Source organism: Emys orbicularis, chromosome 15 (genome assembly GCF_028017835.1).
Source record: "Emys orbicularis isolate rEmyOrb1 chromosome 15, rEmyOrb1.hap1, whole genome shotgun sequence".
NCBI lineage: Eukaryota > Metazoa > Chordata > Testudines > Emydidae > Emys > Emys orbicularis.
In genome coordinates, this window is record NC_088697.1 from 24893872 (window position 1) to 24914182 (window position 20311).

Below are 20311 nucleotides of genomic sequence, written 5' to 3' on the forward strand. Positions count from 1 at the left end.
TTTCATTTTGATGGGGTTTAAAGTAACTTTTCTCTATCAAGATGAAAATTCCAGAAGATAAGTTGTTTGATTTATAGCCCACTTCCAAATAGAAAAATTACAGTAAATTGTCTCATTGGGAAAAGAACAATGACTTTAATCATAAGTTGGTCAACTTATTTTTAATGTTGCTGATGGGTGAATGTTGAGTGACTGGTTGTTGGAAAAAACCTTAGCAATCCGCTATATTTATATGATATTTTTATGTCAAACTTTCTGAAACCGGTGACAATGCTTCTGAATCCCCAAGACCCGGACATCTTGGGGAAGAGGAGTCAAGACATGAACTAACAGGTTCTGCCAGCCTCTCACCAGTCTCCCGACACCTGAAGGTTTGTTAGCAAGGAGTGCTGTTCTAGCACAACAGTACTGTCTGGCTCCTTGCCTACAGTTCCAGCTCCTACTCTCAGAGTCCAGAAGACTGCTAGCTGAAGAGTTTGCAAAACCCCATTTATCTTCAGTATCTTTTTTTTTCCACTGCTGTCCTTTGTTTTTATTAGCTGGGAGTCGCCCCAGTCTGGTTAGATTCTCTACGGTTAGGGTGTGGAAGTGTAGCAATGCACTTTTCATCCAGATCTCAGTGCACCCTACAAAGGAGGTCATTATCCCCATTTTACAGATGGGAAAACGGAGGCACAGAAATGAAGAGACTTGCCCACCCCTGAAGTCCACATGGGGCAGGCCCCAGGAGAAATTCCCCGGCCAAAACGGCCCTAGATATTGTCCCACAGAACTATTAGTTTCAGTGTGTTCTGTGTTCTATGTTTAAAAGTCCTGAGGGATTTGAAACTGTGGCCTGGAATTTCTGGTAAACAAGAGTTGTCAAAGTGATGCTCCTCAAAAGTGTTCTATTCAGGTCTGTATTGCTAATAGCTCTCTTGGTGGGAGGAAATGGTTAGCCACAGCACAGGAATAGAACTCCAAGAAGGCAGCTCTATAATTGGCTCTGAGATGGTGGTTCAGACATGAGATAAAAATTTGTTTCAGTATTAAGACATTTAATCAGCTCCAAGTTACAGATTTGACTGACATTGATCAAATTCTTTTTCTGGGATTTATAACCAAACTGACAGCCACTTTCTTAGAATCCTCTTTAAAAATCTATAAGGGTTGATTATTTTGAGTATTAATTTGATGATTTAACTTATTTCATGATGAGTCTAACTCATTTATTTGACCTTGATTTGATAGCTGTTGGCCTTTATTCTTGGTTCAAAGTAACTAACTAACATTTTAGCTTTGGCGATATGTTTTCTTGATTTTAGTTTATTTAACGAGTTTTAATTAAATTTATAAATTGATACCAAGACACATTTCTTGCATAAGCAAGTGGGTCAAGAGTCTTAAAGGAACTGGGTGGATACCAGCCAGACAAGCTAAAAGCTTGACTAGCTCCCCCTAATTAGCCTTTGGTTCTCACAACCGTTGTATTCACTTTGGGGTGGGGGAAGTGGATAGAGCAGTAAACTGGGACTCAGAAGACCTAGACTCTATTCCTAGCTTTGCCACGAGCCACTGATGACCTTGGGCAAGTCTCTTCATCTCTGTGCCTCAGTTTTTCCATCTGTAAAATGGGGATAATGACCTCCTTTGTAGAGTGCACTGAGATCTGTGGATGAAAAGTGCAATTGTCATACAGATTTACCCATGACAGGATCACTGCTGATACCTTGCATTGTATTATTGAGACTGACCTCCAGCTAAGCTCCAGCCCCTGAAAACTTGCTGTGCCTTTCCTTGTGAGACAAGCCTTGCACAGACCCAAGAGAGCAGGAGACATAAGGACACTAAGCCGAGTAGTCACTGCTGAGCCAACAACCTGCTGCTGGCATGGCTCTGCCAGAGGTGCTTGGGCCTCCCACTCCATCACGATGTCAGGGCCTCAGCAAGTCACCAGTGAGGAGTAGGAGAGATCCATGGAGGGAACAGGGCGGCAACAGCCTTTCTCCAACCTCCCCAAGTGAAGAAGCGGTCCTGAGCTCTCTGCCTCCCCCCACAGTGGGCAAACAAGACCCGAGAACCCTTCCTTCTTGCTGTTGGGTTCCAGACTCCTCAGCAATTTCAAGGATAGCAGACAATCCCAGGAGCCACTGCCCACCCTAAAGACACTGGGGACTATGAGCCGATCAGCAGGAGATGGGAGCTGCACCCAGAGCTCCACATTCCCCAGTTTTATCTCCCAGATGGATCTGCATTATGTTCTCAGTTATAGACGTGGAGATGAAATTCCTCACTTCCCACACAGCCTTGCCATTTGACTCGGTGGCTGGGAGAGGCAGAGGGAAGTCTGCAGGGCCTGTTTCCCGGCTCAGCAATCAATCAGAGCCATTTGAACATCTCCCCCACACACGCCTTTCCCTACTGTGAACGTCAGCTGGAAAACATCCTGCTAACTGAGTGTGCGAGCCTCTGCTTCTGAGGTGTCAGCACTTATTTTTAATTGTTGAAACCAGACGGAAAAGGAGTCCTGCTCTATTTTAAAAATTATTAATAACCCGATTCTAATATAATATTTAAAAGGAAAAAGCATGAAACTTTGCAGCACTTTGACTGTAACATGAGAATAGTGAGAAACCTGCCTTTCTCCTATTGTGAGTAGGGGACAGACAGAGGGACAGGAGCAATTTATCTTTGCATTTTATCTGGTGCCTTCATCCTGAAGGATCCCAGAGCTGTGTTACAAACCTTGGCCAAGGATTTTCCAAAAGAGACTAGTGATTGTGGGTGGCCAACCTGGGACCCCTTAGAAGAGGCCTGATTTTCAAAAGGCAGGTGGCTCAGCACTCTGAAAACTCAGACCCTTTTGAGGGGTGTCAGGTTGGGCACTGAAAAACCGAGGCACCCAAAATCAAGTCACTTTTGAAAGTGTTGGGCTTTGTATGCCGGTACCACTGAAATGTGGCTGCATCTGGGGACAGTTGGAGAGTTGTTAACAACTCACCCAACAGCTCAGGGCAGGAAGCAAAGAGGAAGGCCATATCCAACTGAAAATGCAGGTGGAATTCTGGGAGGCAGGATATCTCCAAAATGAGCATATTGTCAATCCTTAATCAGCAACTAGAACCCTTGGGTTAAAACTACTGCATCCTACTCATGCAGCTAGAGCCACTGGGTCTTGAATCCCACCACCACCACCACCATGTCTGAGCAACACCAACTCCAGCATCAAAGCACCCCCTGATGCCATGCTGGGGGCATATAGTATCAGCACCACTTCAGAGGAACCAGCGCTGCCTACTGAGTCACAAACACCAATTCTTGCAGTCTGGCTGGGATTGAGGGACAGGCTGAAGTTTGGAGAACAGCAGAATACCCAACAGGCAGGTGGGCACCAGCCAATGCCAACCAGAGCTTATGGCCAGAGAAGATCCCTGGCTTATACTCCTGTTGGATGGTTTCTTTAAAGGTATGGCTCAGCTTCCAAGCCCTGCTTAGTCCGGGGGTAGAGGAGGGATAGAGATTGCCAGGAGGTGACCTCTGTACAAGTCACTAATGGGACCAAGGGATTAGCATCGATTTTTTTTAAACGCCACAGTGAAGGGAGGGGGTAAAAAAAAAAAAAAAGGCACAACATTCAACAATAACTCAGCAACTTACAGTGCGATCAATCCCTGCTCGCAGTCCCACAGTCCATTAGTGCAGCCATAAACCCACCCACCCTTCTGCTTGGAAACAGGGGAGGGGTCATTTTAAACTGTCTGTCATGTCTCTCCTCACCCGTTTCTCCATGGTGGTTGTGATGGACCCCACCTCCCTGGGAGCCTATGGGGTTCCAACACACAGGGAGACCATGCCCCCTGCACACCAAGAAGCCATGCTCCACAGAACCCACCTCTGCAAACTTGGCCCCAAGGGGGACCAGGCCAGGCTGTTTCCCCCACCCCACCTGAGCAGGGCCACACCAGCAGCTATTATTACAGTCCCAAGCAGAGTGGCTCATTTGCCATTCGGGGGCCTGAAAAAAAGAGGACTCCTCCTCCCCCACCCCACATAAACCCCTTGTGCCCAGCTATGCAGGCTTGGCTCAGGGAGGGAAAATTTGGGTCCTAGTCAAACTCTAGGTCAGAGTGCCTGGCACTGGATGTACCAGCTATGCAGCTCGCCCAGCTTCCAGAGATGGACTGACCATTTTCAATTGAGGTGCCTACCCTAGTTCTACACCTGGCTCTGACACGGTCTCCTTCCATGGCCCTAGGACCCTACCAAATTCATGGTCCATTTTGGTCAATTTCACAGTCATAGGAATTTAAAAATCATACTTTTCATGGTTTCAGCTATTTAAATCTGAAATTTCACAGTGTTGTAATTGTAGGGATCCTGACCCAAAAAGGAGTTTGGGGGGGTTTGCAAGGTTATTGGAGGGGGGGATTATTGGAGACTAATTAGCTACCTTGTGGACCAGGATTGCAAGGCTCAAATAGTTAGTGGGCCCAGTTCAGCAGTTGCACAGATACGAATGCAAACTGGTCCTGAAACGGATGTCAGTGACAGAGCAATGTGACTTGTATCAATCTGGACAAGTCGCATGATGAGGGTAATTTACCCCAAACTGATACTGACTGAGAACCAACCTCAGTCCTGATTTTCTCTTTTGGGTCCAGGGTTCTCTCTAGGATTCTGTCCAGGAGGACAAGGAAAGGTAAGCCCGAGAGAAGGCGGGAGACAGAGTTAAGCCAACATTTCCGCTGTCTGAGCTGCGAAAGCCAGTGAGCACATGCACCATCCAGCACCCCAACTCAGAAGCAACGTGAGCTCTAACCAGCAGCATGACGACTCACCTATCCCTGCTTATGGCTATACAAACCCATTCACTGTACCCAACCACGGCTCCCACCTCCAACAACATCCTTTTCACATGTTGTGTGCAGAGCCCACCCTGTGACTAAGCTTAGAGGCAGACAGAATGATGGGAGATGGTTACACAGGTCTGGGTGGATATTTGAGAAGCCATGGGCATGCCAGGCAGGAGCATCACTAAGTCACATCAGTGAGAGACAGGCAGGCAGAGCATCTGACAGATGCTAAGGGAGCAGATCAAATTCTGTGGGTCGTGTGAGGTAAGTAGGAGCAAGAGGAGCCCTTGGGGAGTGTAAGGGACTGCAAGGGGTGGTGTAAGAATATTGTAATCGTGCAGTAATTATGGGACATCTCAAATCAACAGGCAAATTACATCACTATTATTATGGCTGTCACCGTCCTAGCACGGCTGGACAGGCAGGCAACAGGCCATTACTCACCCAAGGGGGGGCACTGCTGGGAGAGGACAATGGCCTGGAAAGGGAAGATACCCCTTCTCCTCCCACCACTAAAGGTGCTTCTCCATCACTGCCACATCCATAACTTCAGGGTAGGAGACAGAACAAACCCAGCACTGCTCGCTTCCCAGCTTGGAGCCACCACAGGTTTCCCCACATGCAGACCTGACCCTCCTTGAATAGAAATACCAGAGAGAAGCCAGACCTTTTGGTCAGAACCTGACCCAGATATAAATATAGGGGGCAACTGCTCAAGGGGAGAGAGACAACAGGCTGAACAGCCCCATACGGACCACTCTGACTGCACCAGCCAGAAGTTAAATGGAGTAGGGCATGGGTTCTCAGCTGAGAGGTTATGATCCCTCTCGGTGGGATCAGAAGCAGGTTCCAGGGGGTCACAACCACTCTCCCTTTCTTTATGGCTCCATGGTAGGGACGGTCCCAAATCTTTTTCTCTTGTAACAGTCCCAAAACCGGAAATGCTGGAGCCCTAGAGTAGATGAACCAGGCTAGACGAGTTCCCACTCAGCATGGCTGGAAGAGGGAGAAGGGCAGGTTCTAACGTAACAAATTCAATAACCAGAAGAGACCAGCTAGCCAATAATAATAATAATAATAAAATATATTGCATAGTGCTTTTTATCTATGGATATCAAAGTGCTTTGCAGACACCTCATCCCCATTTCACAGGTGGGGAAACTGAGGCAGAGGGAAGGGAAGTGACTTGCTAAAGTCACCCAGCAAACCATTGCCAAAGCCAGGAATAGAACCTAGGTCTTCTGAGTCCCAGTCTAGTTTTCTATCCACTAGGCACCATTGCCTCCTATGGTAGTCAGCAGACTCTCAGAGTGGCTAATGCTGGAAAGTGTACACGCCTGCATAATGCACCTCAATGTACAATACTAACCCTGGGTGGGCAATTTCTTTTTACCTCAGCAAATGTCCTGAAGCATGAGAGATGACAGCACTTACCCTTCATCACTGCAGATGTTATTCCTATAAGTGACTGAACTTTAAAAGCAAAACGAAACATACTAAGCTATCTGTCTCCATTTATAATAAGCCAGAGCACAGGAGGCAGCTGGGAATAGAGGGAGAATCACTGTCCTCTACTGGTGGAATCAGAAGCGCTCACAGGCACCAGGCTGCAAATGGAGATTTTCTTTTAGGTCAAGTGGCAGGGGCAGGAGTTTTTGGAAAAGGAGGATCTGAGTGCCATCCATGCTGCTGTGATGAAGTCCCCCCAGTGACCATAGTGTGCAACATAGAGAGAGCCATAAAATCCCTCCATGCCCACAGATTTATTTCAAAATTCTGCAAAAGCCAAGTCTCCCAAGTCACTTACATATTGTATTAAAAAAAAAAAAAAAAAAGGATTTCCTTTCACCTGTTCTAGACATGCTGCCTTTTCAGTGGAGAGGGCACCAGGATAGGAGTTGGAAGGCCTGGGTTTCATCACAGCCCTGCCACTGACTCACATTTGAGCAAGTGGCTTCCCCCTCTCTGTGCCTCAGTTTCTCCACCTCTAAACAACACTGGCAGCTTTGGGAAGTGCTCTGAAATCCACAGGTGAAAGCACTAAAGGTGAAGTATTGACATTATGGGAGTGCCCATGACCCAGACCCAAATCAGAACCAACACTCTTAACCCTCAGAATGGGGGTCCCAGCTCTGGCTTGCTGCACAGTTTGCAATTCCCACATAGCAGGAATGACTCAGTCTGTAACATAAGTTATTAACTGCAGCAGACGGTGTCTCTTCCCATTAGAGCGTTGTTGTGCGAGCAGTCCGGGTGAGACAGAAAGGACTGCCAGGCGAAGCGTGGAGCGAGCGTGGCATGTGAGGCAGAGATGAAAAATAATGTTGGCAGCGTTATTAAAAGATAAATTGGAGGGGGAAGAGGGGCTGAAGGCATTAAATTATTGTAACAAATCTGTTGTCACCTAGGGCTTCACGGCTGTCAGTATACTGCATGCTGTGGACAGGGCAACAGCAAACTCTGATCCTCCTACTTCCAGAGCTACAGGACCCCCAGCAATTTGAGCTCCATGAGAATCCCCATCAGCTGCTCACAGTGTAGAGCCTATTGCATCTGGCAGAGGGCAATGGCATGCACACAGCAGCTCATTATGGTTCTTTTGCAGCAGTCGCCACAACAACTTATGGGCACCACAGGCAACTGCTCCAGCAGCAAGTGGTCCTAACTGAGCCTGCTGACACCCACCCTACTGGCTTTTTGCTTTTATTTTATGTATGGAAAGGCACCTTTTATTGTGGTTTTCCTTCTCCCTGCCAGGCTGCTGGCAGAAGCAGGTGCTGCATCTACTGGGCCCCAGAAAGCTCCTTCCCAGTGCTGGGGAGCTAGCATGTATCATTATACTCAGATATTTCTGCCTGACACCCCTCCCCGGATAGATACTTGCTGCTTGTGCTTGTGCAGGGGACCAGCAGTGAGAACCCCAATAATTAGTTATACAGGAACCAGTTGCATCTCAGAGTCGCTCAGGAATGGTAATTGGAAAGGAATGGAATTGGAATTCCCATCAGAATCACCCCTGAGACACTTGTGCAGCTGAAGAGTGCGTCTCCAGTACCTATCATAGAACCATAGAAATGTAGGGCTGGAGAGGACCTTGAGAAGTCATCCAAGTCCATCCCCCGGCGCTGAGGCAGGACCAAGTAAACCTAGACCAGAGGTAGGCAACCTATGGCACGCATGCCAAAGGCAGAACGCAAGCTTATTTTCAGTGGCACTCACACTGCCCAGGTCCTGGCTACCAGTCCAGGGGGCTCTGCATTTTAAGTTAATTTTAAATGAAGCTTCTTAAACATTTTAAAAACCTTATTTACTTTACATACAACAATAGTTTAGTTATATATTATAGACATATAGAAAGAGACCTTCTAAAAACATTAAAATGTATTACTGGCACGCGAAACCTTAAATTAGAGTGAATAAATGAAGACTCGGCACACCACTTCTGACCTAGACCATCCCTGACAGATGTTTGTCCAACCCGTTCTTAACAACCTCCAATAATGGGAATTCTACAATCCCCCTTGGAAGCCTATTCCAGAGTCTCACTACCCTTAGAGTTAAAAAGCTTTTCCTAATATCTAAGATAAATCTCCCTCTGGGCAGATTATGTGCATTACTTTTTGTCCTCTCTTCAGTGGACATGGAGAACAATTGATCACCTTCTTCTTTATAACAGCCCTTAACATATTTGAAGACTATCATTTTGAATTCTAATCCTGTCCTCCAAAGCGCTTGCAACCCCTCCCAGCTTGGTGTCATCCGCAAATTTGAAAAGCATACTCTCCACTCTATTATCCAAGTCATTAATGAACATATTGCATAGTAGTGGACCCAGGACTGACTCCTGAGGGAGCCCATTACATACATCCTCCTAGTTTGACAGCAAACCATTGATTACTCTGAGTACAGTCTTTCAACCAGTTGCACGCACACCCACCTTATACGAATTTCATTTAGACTGCATTTCCCTAATTTGCTTATGAGAATGTCATGTGGTGCTGTGTCAAAAACCTATTTTTTTAGCTTTCAATTTTTCCATGCAAGAATCTGCCAAAATGTTGGATTTTCTGTAACTTGAAAAGTCTTTAAATCAAGATTTGAGGACTTCAGTAACTCAGCCAGAGGTTACAGGCTGTTGCAAGAGTGGGTGTTTGAAGTGCTGTGGCCTGTGATGTGCATGAGGTCAGACACATATCTCCTCAATATATGGTTCACTCTATATGCATCCGAAGAAGTGGGTTGTAGCCCACGAAAGCTTATGCTCTAATAAATTTGTTAGTCTCTAAGGTGCCACAAGTACTCCTGTTATTTTTGCGGATACAGACTAACACGGCTGCTACTCTGAAAAGAGGTCAGACTAGATGATCATAATGAGTCCCTTCTGGCCTTAATCTAATGAGTCTAATGAAATATGCTGCATGCTCATCTAAACATGGAAAAAGAAACAAAACCATCCAATCCACAAGAATAAAAAATTCAGAGACATGTGTCCAATAAACTCAAGTAATTCAGAGAAAATCATGACTGGATATTCCACCAGAAGAGGAAAATGTTGAAAGAATTATGCTTTGCAGATTACTTCCTTAGCGCTGATTTCTATAACCCCCTGCCAGGAAATGGAACCCAACATGTATACATCTAAGCCTCTTGATATTGGTATCACATCACTGAAGTGCAGCCACTTCTGTGTAGGGAGGCACAACAGCACTCTATGCAGGGCCGGCTCCAGGGTTTTGGCCACCCCAAGCAGCCAAAAAAAAAAAAAAAAAAAAGCCGCGATCGCGATCTGCGGCAGCAATTCGGCGGGAGGTCCTTTGCTCCCAGCGGGAGTGAGGGACCGTCCGCCGAATTGCCGCCGAATACCTGGACGTGCCGCCCCTCTCCAGAGCGGCCGCCCCAAGCACCTGCTTGCCAGGCTGGTGCCTGGAGCCGGCCCTGACTCTATGACAGTTTAGGACAACAAGGGAAGAAGAATCCCGTATCCCGTTGAAACCACCAGAGGAATATAGAAAGACAGAATGCAATACATTTCCCTGGAATTTAGCCTTAGTGTTCTTACCAATACCTCCACACACTCGAGCAAAGTCTCAGACAAACAAGTGGTCAGTACCTTGATTTTACATCTCATCCAAAAAAACTGTGACTTCATCAACCCCTGACATCATGCTGGGGTATAGTCTCAATACAGACTTAAGGAGGAGGAGGTCATCTGAAATCACCAGATTCACTCCCTGTATTTAGTTTGCCAACTTTCTAGTCACACAAAACCAAACACCCTTGCCTCACCCTCCGCCTCGAGGCCCTACCTCCCACTCACTCCATCCCCCCTCCCTCTATTGCTCTCTCTCCCCCACCCTCACTCACTTTCACCGGGCTGGGGCAGGGGGTTGAGGTCTGGGAGGGGATGAGAGGTCTGGCTGGGGGTGAAGGCTCTGGGGTGGGATCAGGGCCGAGGGGCTTGGGGTGCAGGAGGTGGCTCCGGGCTCTGGGAGGGAGTTCTCACCTGGGGCAGGGAGTTGGGGTGCAGGCTCCGGCTAGGCGGCGATTACCTCAGGCAACTCCCGGAAGCGGCTGGATGTCCGGCTCCTAGGGAGGGGCCAGGGGGCTCTGCACACTGCCCGCGCCCACAGGCACTGCCCCAGCAGCTCCCATTGGCTGTGGTTCCTGCTGTGCCCCTGCACCTAGGAGCCGGACATGCCGGACGCTTCTGGGAGCCATGCAGAGCCACAGCAGACAGGGAGCCTGCCTTAGCCCCACTGCGCCGCTGACCATACTTTTAGCAGCCTGACTGGTGCTGCTAGGGTCCCTTTTCGACCGGGCGTTCTGGTCGAAAACCTGGACGCCCAGCAACCCTACCTGTATTGCTTGGTTTTCTGTTCAGGTCTCCCTTCCACACACTGACCCAGCCCAACCTTGCTTAGCTTCTGAGATGTGACAAGATCAAAGCTCAATTTAAGAGGACTGCAGGGTTAGTCTGTGGGGGGGGATCCTCTCCCCCCAACCACCATCCACAGAAGCTCATCCCACCAGGACTTCCGCCCCTAAGAACGTTCAAATCTCTCCTCTATCATTTGGAAGTAAACCTCAAACTCTTGATGGGCCAACATGGGTTCCTGGCTTTGAAGCCAGCCTGTAACAAAGTTCCTGTTGTGCAGACACCACTTCCTCTTCCTGGTCTGGAAGGGGAACTTTATAGCATTTCTCCCCTGGTTTAATCCCACTAGTGGGTTTTATGGCTTCATTAAGGTGAAGGATGAGAGTTAATAACCCTAGCAAACCTCCTCCTTATCGTTTGGTTAATGTACCTCACTAACGGCTACAGTGCAGCATCACTTACTTCCCATACACTCCACAAATTCCAACCCTTCCTGTGGGTTTTCAATTACAGCTCCCTGCACTCTGTGATGGAGAGATCATGGACCGGGGAAAACAGGAGGGAAGCGATGCAGCTCCCTGCAGAACGAGAGATTGATGAGGAGGAAAGAGAAGAAGAGAACTAGGTGTTACTTAAGGCCCTTTGCCCCAAGCACCCACAGAGTCACAGGCTAAGAAGGAATCCAATATGGGGTCACAAGCTCAGGTATGCTGCAAATCCCCATCAGTGGAGTTGCAGCTGCTTTCACCAGGTCTGAACATGCCCTAGCTGACTGGCCAGGACAGTGTAGCGGCTTGTCCTGTGTCTCCTGGAAGATCAACAGTTTTATTGAGAGAGGGAGTGTTACGGTTGCTTCTGGTTTACACCTGCAGAAAATCCACCAGTAGGCTCAACCTCTCCAGGGTTAGTGTGAGCAATGCTGGCTTGGGAGGGTGTGGCAAAGGAACCTGGAGGGGGTGGAAATATGCTGCTTCAGTGCATCCCCCCTGCTGCAGCAATGGCAGCATCTAAAGCAGCCTTTATCTAGCACTGAAAGCACCACCGTCGACCATGCCCCTCCCTGGGGATGGACCCCTTCCCCTTGGGCCACAGCAGCCCCGGCTGACACAGGGAAGTGATTTGCACTAGTGTGTGGGGGCGGGGGGATGCAAGGGAAAGTCTGGCCCAGAATGTTGCACATGACAATATGTAATGTCCTCCCCTTGCATAGACTGCAGAGATGGGCAAAAGGGACTTTGGCTGAAGTCCTCATTGGAAGAGCAGTGGCTCCAGTAGTGCCAACTCCTCCTCCTCCAGGCCAGTACTGCAATGCAGTCAGCACTGGATGGGCCTAGTTCCTGCTGTTGCACGAGACAAGGTTTAAGTGGGGGGGAAATCCACTGGATCCCTCCTGCCAATAGCAGCACTGGGGAATGGGGATGTCGGTGGTTCAGCATAGCTGGTCTCGCTTCCTATTTCTTGCTGCACCACCTTCGACAGACGTTAGATAGAAAATCCTTGTCTGTCCTCCACTGGCCAAAGCAGGAGCATTCCCCACAATCTATTCTCTAGGGCTCTGCACCCATTTCTCCCCCTTCCATTCCCACAGCAACTGGATTCTTCCCTGCATCTGCACATGCAGAGTCACCTCTGGTATTTATAACCTGGCCTCTAACAGGGTCACTGGTGTTTGGATAAATATATGCATGTGTTTCTTTTGCACGTTGGAGGCTTTAGAGAGAAGCGGATGAGGAAGGAGAGAGCAAATGAGAAAGCTAAGAGTTTAGCTGGACTATCTTAGAGCCATTCTGATATTTATAGCCAAGCCCAGGGTGAGATACTCCAGGCACCCAGTCCGCTGTCACTTTGTGTTTCCATACAATAGGCTGCAAAGGGCTGCTCAGAGTCAGAGTTACTCTTACAGCTTGCTCAGCCCCTCCACATCCACACACACGTGATCACATGCGCGCACACACACAGACACACACACACACACACACAGTTGTGCATACAAATTCTTTTGCCCTGGCTTGCTCAGATGCACTTGTACAATCAGAGAGAGAGAGTGCGGAAAATCAAGAATTACATTGATTAGATGGATCATGGTTCATTGAAGGCAATAGGAGTTTTGCCTTTGACTTCACTGAGAGCGGGATTGGGCCCTGAATTGTTCTGGTTTCATCTTTGGTCTCTTTCCAGGTTGATGGAAGGCAAGGAAACTGGTTGAGTCAAGCTTTTTCCTTCCCTGAACTAGCACGCTTAGCGCTTTCAGGTGCGAGTCCAGGGAGGAAGGGAAGAGACCGTGTTGCTTGCAGAGATGCTTAAGAACCAACATCCTGCAGAACAACTGAAATAAGGACAGGGGTGTCAAACTCCTGTAACTAAGGGTAAAGGTAATGCAAAGTATTATACAATTGTACACTAATGAAATGGTTGGAGCACAGGGTTAGGGGCCAGGATTCCTAGGTTCTATTCCTGACTCAAGTCTCAGTTTCCTATCTTTAAAATGGGATAATAATAGTAATTAATGTGATTGCAAAGCCATCCGTGTTCCTCTGGCGAGGGGCGCTTTAGGACAGCAAAGGATTATTGCAGCCCAGCTCTATACATGAAACTGTATGGGCTGGGCACTGGGGGCAGGACTTTAAACTCAAGTTTCCACATTCCATGAAATAGAAAACTGGTTGCTGGTATTTCAGAGGAGATGACAGAGTTTAAGGGGTAACAAGTGGAGGGGATTTTTATAAGGGACTGAGTGAGAACTCTGCCCACCTGCACTCTGTAGCACACTGCCCTGTAACAGCCCAGGGTTAAATAGGGATTATTCCCAATTAAAATTTGAAGCAGTACATTCCAGTGGCGGAAGCCGACGAGTGCACGGCCTTTTAAACATTTATCAGCACTGCTCCAGTCAATCCAGCTGCGACTGTGCTCTGGTTGCCTATTGACACACTACAGCCTGGAAGTAGGAGAAAATTCCTAGAAATGAACCTTCCTTTCACTGGTCTCATCCTCAAGTCACACCTGTGGGACAGCTGCTCCGCTCAGCTATACGAAACCCTGCTCTGCACGTTGAGAGGAAGGAGGTCTTGTGAGTAAAACACTTGACTGGGACTGAGGAGGCTTGGGTCAATTCCTGGCTCTGTTATAGACTCCTGGCGTGACGTCAGACAAGACACCTCTCTGGGCCTCAGTTACCCATCTGTAAAATGGCACAATGATGCTTTCTTTGTCTGTCTTGTCTATGAACACCAAGCTCGTTGATGCAGGAACCGTGTGTATGTACAGCACCTAGCACCCTAATTGCTGCTGGGGCCTTGATGCACTACTGTAAAACAAACAATAACTATCATTACAGACTGGAGTTAGAGCTTGCAGTGGGTCAGCAGTGACCAATTAACCCTTTCCTGTTGAGAATAAACACATCAGCTGTTCTTAAAATACTCATAGCAGCTCAGGATCCTTCCTATAAAAGCTTTGGTCTTGCCCATCTACAGGGGAACTGTCCATAGCAAAGTAGCAGGCCTGCCTGAGCAGAGGATTTAATCTGCAACCCAACACGAATGCCCTCGCATGGGGCTAACTTCACCCGAGCTGCAATTTTACCCTGTATTCCAGTCTGAGACCCACTAGACTTATTTTCCCCAAGATTTCCAAAGTTGCAAGGCGGCAGAGTGAGTCGACCAGGCTGCCTCAGCCACTAGGTTTGTAGGAAAGGGGGCTCATTTTCCTTCTAACAAACACCAAACCAGATTTGATTGTCCCACCAAAACCCCCGAATTCCTGCCTTTGGTGGAGTTCGGTACCAGAGGGGAAAGGGTAACCACCTCTTCTAGGGTTAGTCTGTCCTGCTGGCTGGGGGGTTATACACGAACAGCACAACTGCGCTTCCATCCTAGAACCAGATTGTTTCTTCTCCTTTGGCCGAGTTGGCACGTGCTGGTGGATTTCCAGTTCTTTCCCACCTGGAGTGAGCATTGCTTCCACCCTCATTACCATGGCACATCACCCAGGGGAGATGCCCAGAGCGGGTTTGGGGATTGGGAGCTTCCCCGCCTTGTAATCAGGGTCTACGGAGCACAGTGCAGACGCTCTCATCACTGACCCGAGAGCTATAAAGCCTTGTTTCCCTGTAGCAGTCAGAGACCTTAAATACCTCCTGTTTATCCCTTTGGGAAGGCTGTGTTCACTAGCTCTGCATTAGCCTGGCTGTGAACAAGGGCCTGGGGTGCAGCAGCTGGCAAATTGCTGAAAGACATTCTGGTTCCCAACACCCAGCCGGTGGTGGAATTTTAAGAGTCTAGAAATCCTCCATTAGCAGAGAGGTAGGATGAGGCCTCTGGAGAGGAGACGGGTGGATTCTGTGTCTGCATTTCTTGGTGAGAGAGCTGCAGATCACAGACTGGACATGCAGGCCACAATGTACACTTGTGTGTCTATATATCAAGTGCATGTGCACAGGGCCGGCTCCAGGCACCAGCCGACCAAGCACCTGCTTGGGGCGGCACCTTATAAGGGGCGGCGGCCAATGTTGGGGTGGCGGGGGGTGCTCGCGGTGTTTTTGTTTTTGTTTGTGGGGCGGCGCTCGAGGGTTTTGTTTGTTTGTTTCGGTGGCGTGGCGCTGGGGGGGGGGCGGGGGTTTGGGCAGCCCGGCCCGGCCCAGCGCTCCGGGGGTTTGGGCGGCCCGGCCCGGCGCTGGGGGGCGGCGCGGTGCTGGGGGGGGGGAGGGGGCGGGGGTTTGGCCGGTGCAGTGCGGCGCGGCGCTCTGGGGGTTTGGCCGGCACGGCACGGCGCTCGGGAGGGGCTGGGGTTTGGCCGGCCTGGCGCGGCAATCGGGGGGGGGCAGGGGTTTCGGCAGCCCGGCGCAGCGCTGGGGGGGGAGGCGGGTCGGCGGCGCGGCACTCAGGGGGGAGTGTTATGGCAGGGCAGCGCTCTTCTTTTTTGCCTGGGGCGGCAAAAAAGTTAGAGCCGGCCCTGCATGTGCAAACACATACATGGGGTGCACTGCAGTGTGCGCATGCATGTTGAACCACTAGTACAAGTACATATACATGTCACAGGGTGCACATGTAAATGTATCTGCGGGGATGCACGTTGCAAGGGCATATGTCAATGTTTTTATGTATGTGGATTTGTGTGGGAGGTGCACGTCACTATGTGTGTTTGTGATCACACATGGGCTTATGTTTGCTTGTATATAAACCTTTGGGTGAACAACTGACTAGTGACATCTAGCGCAATTCTTGAATTCCTCCTGATGGAGGGAAGGAAGAAACAAGAAAGTCTAAATTTGCTGAGGTTATGGACCAAAGACATCAGAGATACAGAAAAGCCTGCTATCTAATGACAACCTGTCAGAATTGCTGATCTTCCATAGACATACTGAATGAATTATTAAATTAACCATACTGCTCAGAAGACACTATATTAATGACTTCTGGAAATCCCTGTCCATATACTTAAGGTACCAATAGGATGACTGAGCAGTCTTACCCCTGCCAGGGTCTTACTCCAGCTCTCTCCATGGTGGGTTTTGTCCAGATTAGATAAAACTTCTTTACAGAAGGGATCAATTCATACATATTTTGTCCTTCTATGGCATCTTTCATCCGAGGCTCTCAAATGATTTACAGACATTAAATTAATTCTCCCACCCCACCTTAGGAGGTAGGGAAACAGTATCCTTGTTTCACATATAGGGAAACTGAGGCAGGGAGAGGAAAGTTACTTGCCCATGATCACATAGTAAGTCAGTGGCACAGCTGGCAGTAGAATCCAGGAGCCCTGTCGGTGTCTTTCTCTAGCCACTAGATAATTGCTTCCTCCACCACCTCACGTTTCTTCCACTCCCTTTCAAAACGGATTTGAAAACCTTGCCCCCAGTGAGTGGATAATGCAGCTTTCACACTTATGGTTATCAGGGGCTCTGCTACCTGAGGATCTCTAGAAGGGGTGCAATGATGACACAGCTCCAGGAGAAGGACTGGGCCTGAGGAATTTTGTGCAACCATTTAGCAGCAAGTTAGAACCAGTGGGAGAAAAAAAAAACACCCCCACTTAACATCAGCATATAAACTAGAGACAAATGGAGCAATATGCAGGCTTTTCTGACCAGGGATTTGGGGGAGTGACACCTAACTAGTGGGCACAGAGGCTCATCTGGGTGGCAGCAGAGAGCTGTTGTGGCCCCAAGGAAGTTTAATTGAAAATCCATTGCGTGTAAGTGATTCACACCCTGGTGAACATATTAGAGCATTAAGAATGCACTAGACTGGACACTGCAGAGTGCTGCAGACGTAGACGCGAACACACACACACACACACACAGTCCCTCTGCTGCAGTTTAGAGCCCTAGGCTGAGAACAGGTCTATCCCCTACTCACCCCAGGCAGCAACACTGCAAGCTGTGCGGAAAGCACGGAGGCACTCCAGAGAGGATGTTGGACACAGTGAAGTACATCAACATGTCACAGAGTCCTGGTCAGCAAAGGTTCTGAGGCTCAGAGCCTTGGGATGTTGGGTACCACATCCTGCTCTGGAGGTGGAGTGTGGAGAAACTGGGGGGAGGGATTGCAGAGAATGAGCCGCTCACTCCCAAGTTCTGGACCAGACTAACGCAGAGCAGCAGGTTCATTGTGCCCACAGGAAGTCATCTTTGCTGAATTCCTCATTACAGAACCTTTTATTTAGAGCCCAAATGGCCAGGATAGCCTCAGCCAAGAAGAGGATATGTGGACCGCCAGTTAGAACCTCACTGGGAAGAGCAAGAATCCCAAGAGTTATTAAGGACACGGGATTTGCTCTTCTGAATCAGACCACTGGGCTAGCTCATCTGGTATCTTGCCTGCAGCAGTGGCCAATATCTGATGCTTCTCAGATGCCCCTTCCCTTGTCCAGTTGTACAATGCAAGGAAATTACTTGCTATATTCAGATGATGCTTTGAAGCATGAGATTAGAATCCATCCTACTATATCACTGCTTGTAAATTAGCCAGCCCCTTTAAAAATCCCAGCTGCTTGTGTTTGAGTTGGCAAATTCCACAGACCGCTGACTATACACTGTGTAAAGCACTGTTTGCTTTTAAGAAATGGATCTGATTTAGGCTGACTGTTGGAAAAATATTTCCTGCAAATGAGGTCTAGGAGCCTGCGGAAGACTCACCCCTGGGGAAGGGGTGAAATCTCCCTTGATTGGCACATTTCAAACTTAGATTGGATAGAATGCATAGGGAATAATCCTGCATTGGTTAATTAATATTAACCTGCCAAAGGAGGGAGTGAAGCATGATGTTATTGCACATGAATTAACAGGGAGAGCAAGGATGGTCTTGTGGCTAAGGCACAGGACAGGGACTCAGGAGAATTGGGTTTAGTTCCCAGCTCCGTCACTCCCTGTGTGACCTGGTGCAAGTCACTCCATCTGTCTGTGCCTCAATACCCCTGGGGTGTGTAGCTCCCACTAAGGAATGCGGGGAGATAGAGTCATTAGCTATGGCGAAGCACTGTGATGCTACCGTGATGGGGACAGAGTGGGTAGCTAGATTGGGATGCGGAGATTATAGGTCCCACCCTCCAATCTTTGCTCAAGCAAAATTCCTATTGGGTTCAGAGGATGAATTTGACCTAGATGCTTTGGGATGTTTCATTTGCAGCCTTCCCTTGGCAAAGATCATCCCCCTTCTCTGTCCCAGATGTATATTCTGGACGCCTGATCCCTGGGAGTGAGGAGAGGATGGGGGTCCAAGACAACTAAGTGATTCAGGGTCTATGCAGAAAGACAAACTGCACACATTACAGAGAAAGGGGACCAACGAAGCTCCCATGCTGGTGATCTTTCTGCTCAGTTGCTCCCAGCAGACACACAGATCTAGAGGGAAGCCCTGCCAGATGCTCCTGCATCGCTGGGGCATCTAGCCCTCTCTGGACTTGCTGCAGACGCTACTCCCTTCCCCACCTGCTGGAACACAAACCCTGCCAGACTGGATCAGACCAATGCCCCATCTAGTCCAGTAGCTTGTCTCCAACAGCAGCCAGCAACAGACATTTAACAGGAAGATCCTGGAGTTCCAAGATAACCAGGCTACCTCACCAGCCATTTGCTTGCCCTGGATAATGGGCTTTTTCTGTGCTATTAAATACCCCCTTCAAATGCAAGGCTCCTATAGCGTTAGCCCCTCCTGACTCCCAGAGCAAATGCTTGATACTCTGTGAAGGAGGACTCTGGATGAAGGGGTCGAGAGAGAATGCCTCAGAGGCCTTTACCCTGAAAGAAGGGGATGCAGATAGAGGGATGAAGTGTCCAAAAGAAAAAGAAAATAAAAAAGACCTCTGGCAAGTCCACAGGAAAAGAAACCCTGGAACCCAGCCAGGCTCTGGGACTTGATTCATCACCACAGGACAAATGGGCAGCGACACAGGGTGAGCTACTATACCGCACCTTCTCTTCTCTCCGATTTTAACCTCCCAACTGAAGGAGGCTTTGGGAGAGAAACTAGCTTTTGTCCAACTTCTCTGGAGCTGGCAGTGAAGGGACAGGAGTTACAGAGCGCAAGGGCCTTGCAAAAGGTCCAGAACAAATACAAAATACCAAGAGCTCCTCAGAATGCAGTATTTGCCCTAGTGTCCCTTTGATGCCAGCTCCTTCCACTTCCCTAGGCTTCCGCTGTTGCAATTAAAATGAGGATTCAAAGGACAGCTGAGAAAAATCCATTTTCCCCTTCAAAACCATCCCCCTCTTTATTTAACAGTGAGCTCTCCACAATGCAAATGTGCCCTGTTGATCTCTCTGTCACACTCGCATTCTCTCTCCTCTCCCCACAAGGGAGTTGCATCAGTCATTATGGGAACTGCAGCTCTCCCCAGTTATTGCTACTATTTGTCACAAATAATCATTTCTTGTACTGCCCCATAAACGGCCCTTTGCATAGAGCGTGTGAGGTGTTCTCTTTGCTCCAAAGAGCTGGTAGCCTCAGATCAAACAAAAGACAAAGACAAGACAGGGAAGAACGCGGAGGTAAAAGCAGGTTGTGGAGGCAGGAGGACAAAGCAGAGTACGGAGGATTTCTTGCTAAAGGAGAGAGTGTTTGACACCTGACCCAGAGCTTATGGTAGCCTTACCTGCTACTACAGCTGGACAAGAACAGAACTGAATCACCGGATGAGGCCTGGGGTGCACAAGAAGCGGGAGACTATTCTAAGTGTTGGGATGCTCCTACACATGCACTTTTGGGGACAGGAATGGCACTTCCCATCCTGGTATTGGTCACCTGCAAGACCAACTCTAACAGAGGGAGTTGCAATTTTTTTTTTGCCTTGGGAATGCATAAGCACAAAGCGACGTCAAACATACCCTCCCAGCCCCACAGCATGCAGAATCCAAACAGTCGGTGGTATGGGGCGAGGATCTTCACCGTTGCCTTGTGAGGTTTTGAGAAATGCTGCCCCCACCCCAAATCTTCCTGCATGGGCACTAGCTTCCTTGCGCCCTCCTTCATGTTTGTGAGGGGCTTCTCTTTGTTGTAATTATGAATTGAAGGCACCCATCTCCTTCCCTACACACGGGGCCTGATCCAAAAAAAATCAATGGCAAGCCTTCCATTGACTTCTGAGAGCTTTGGATCAGGCC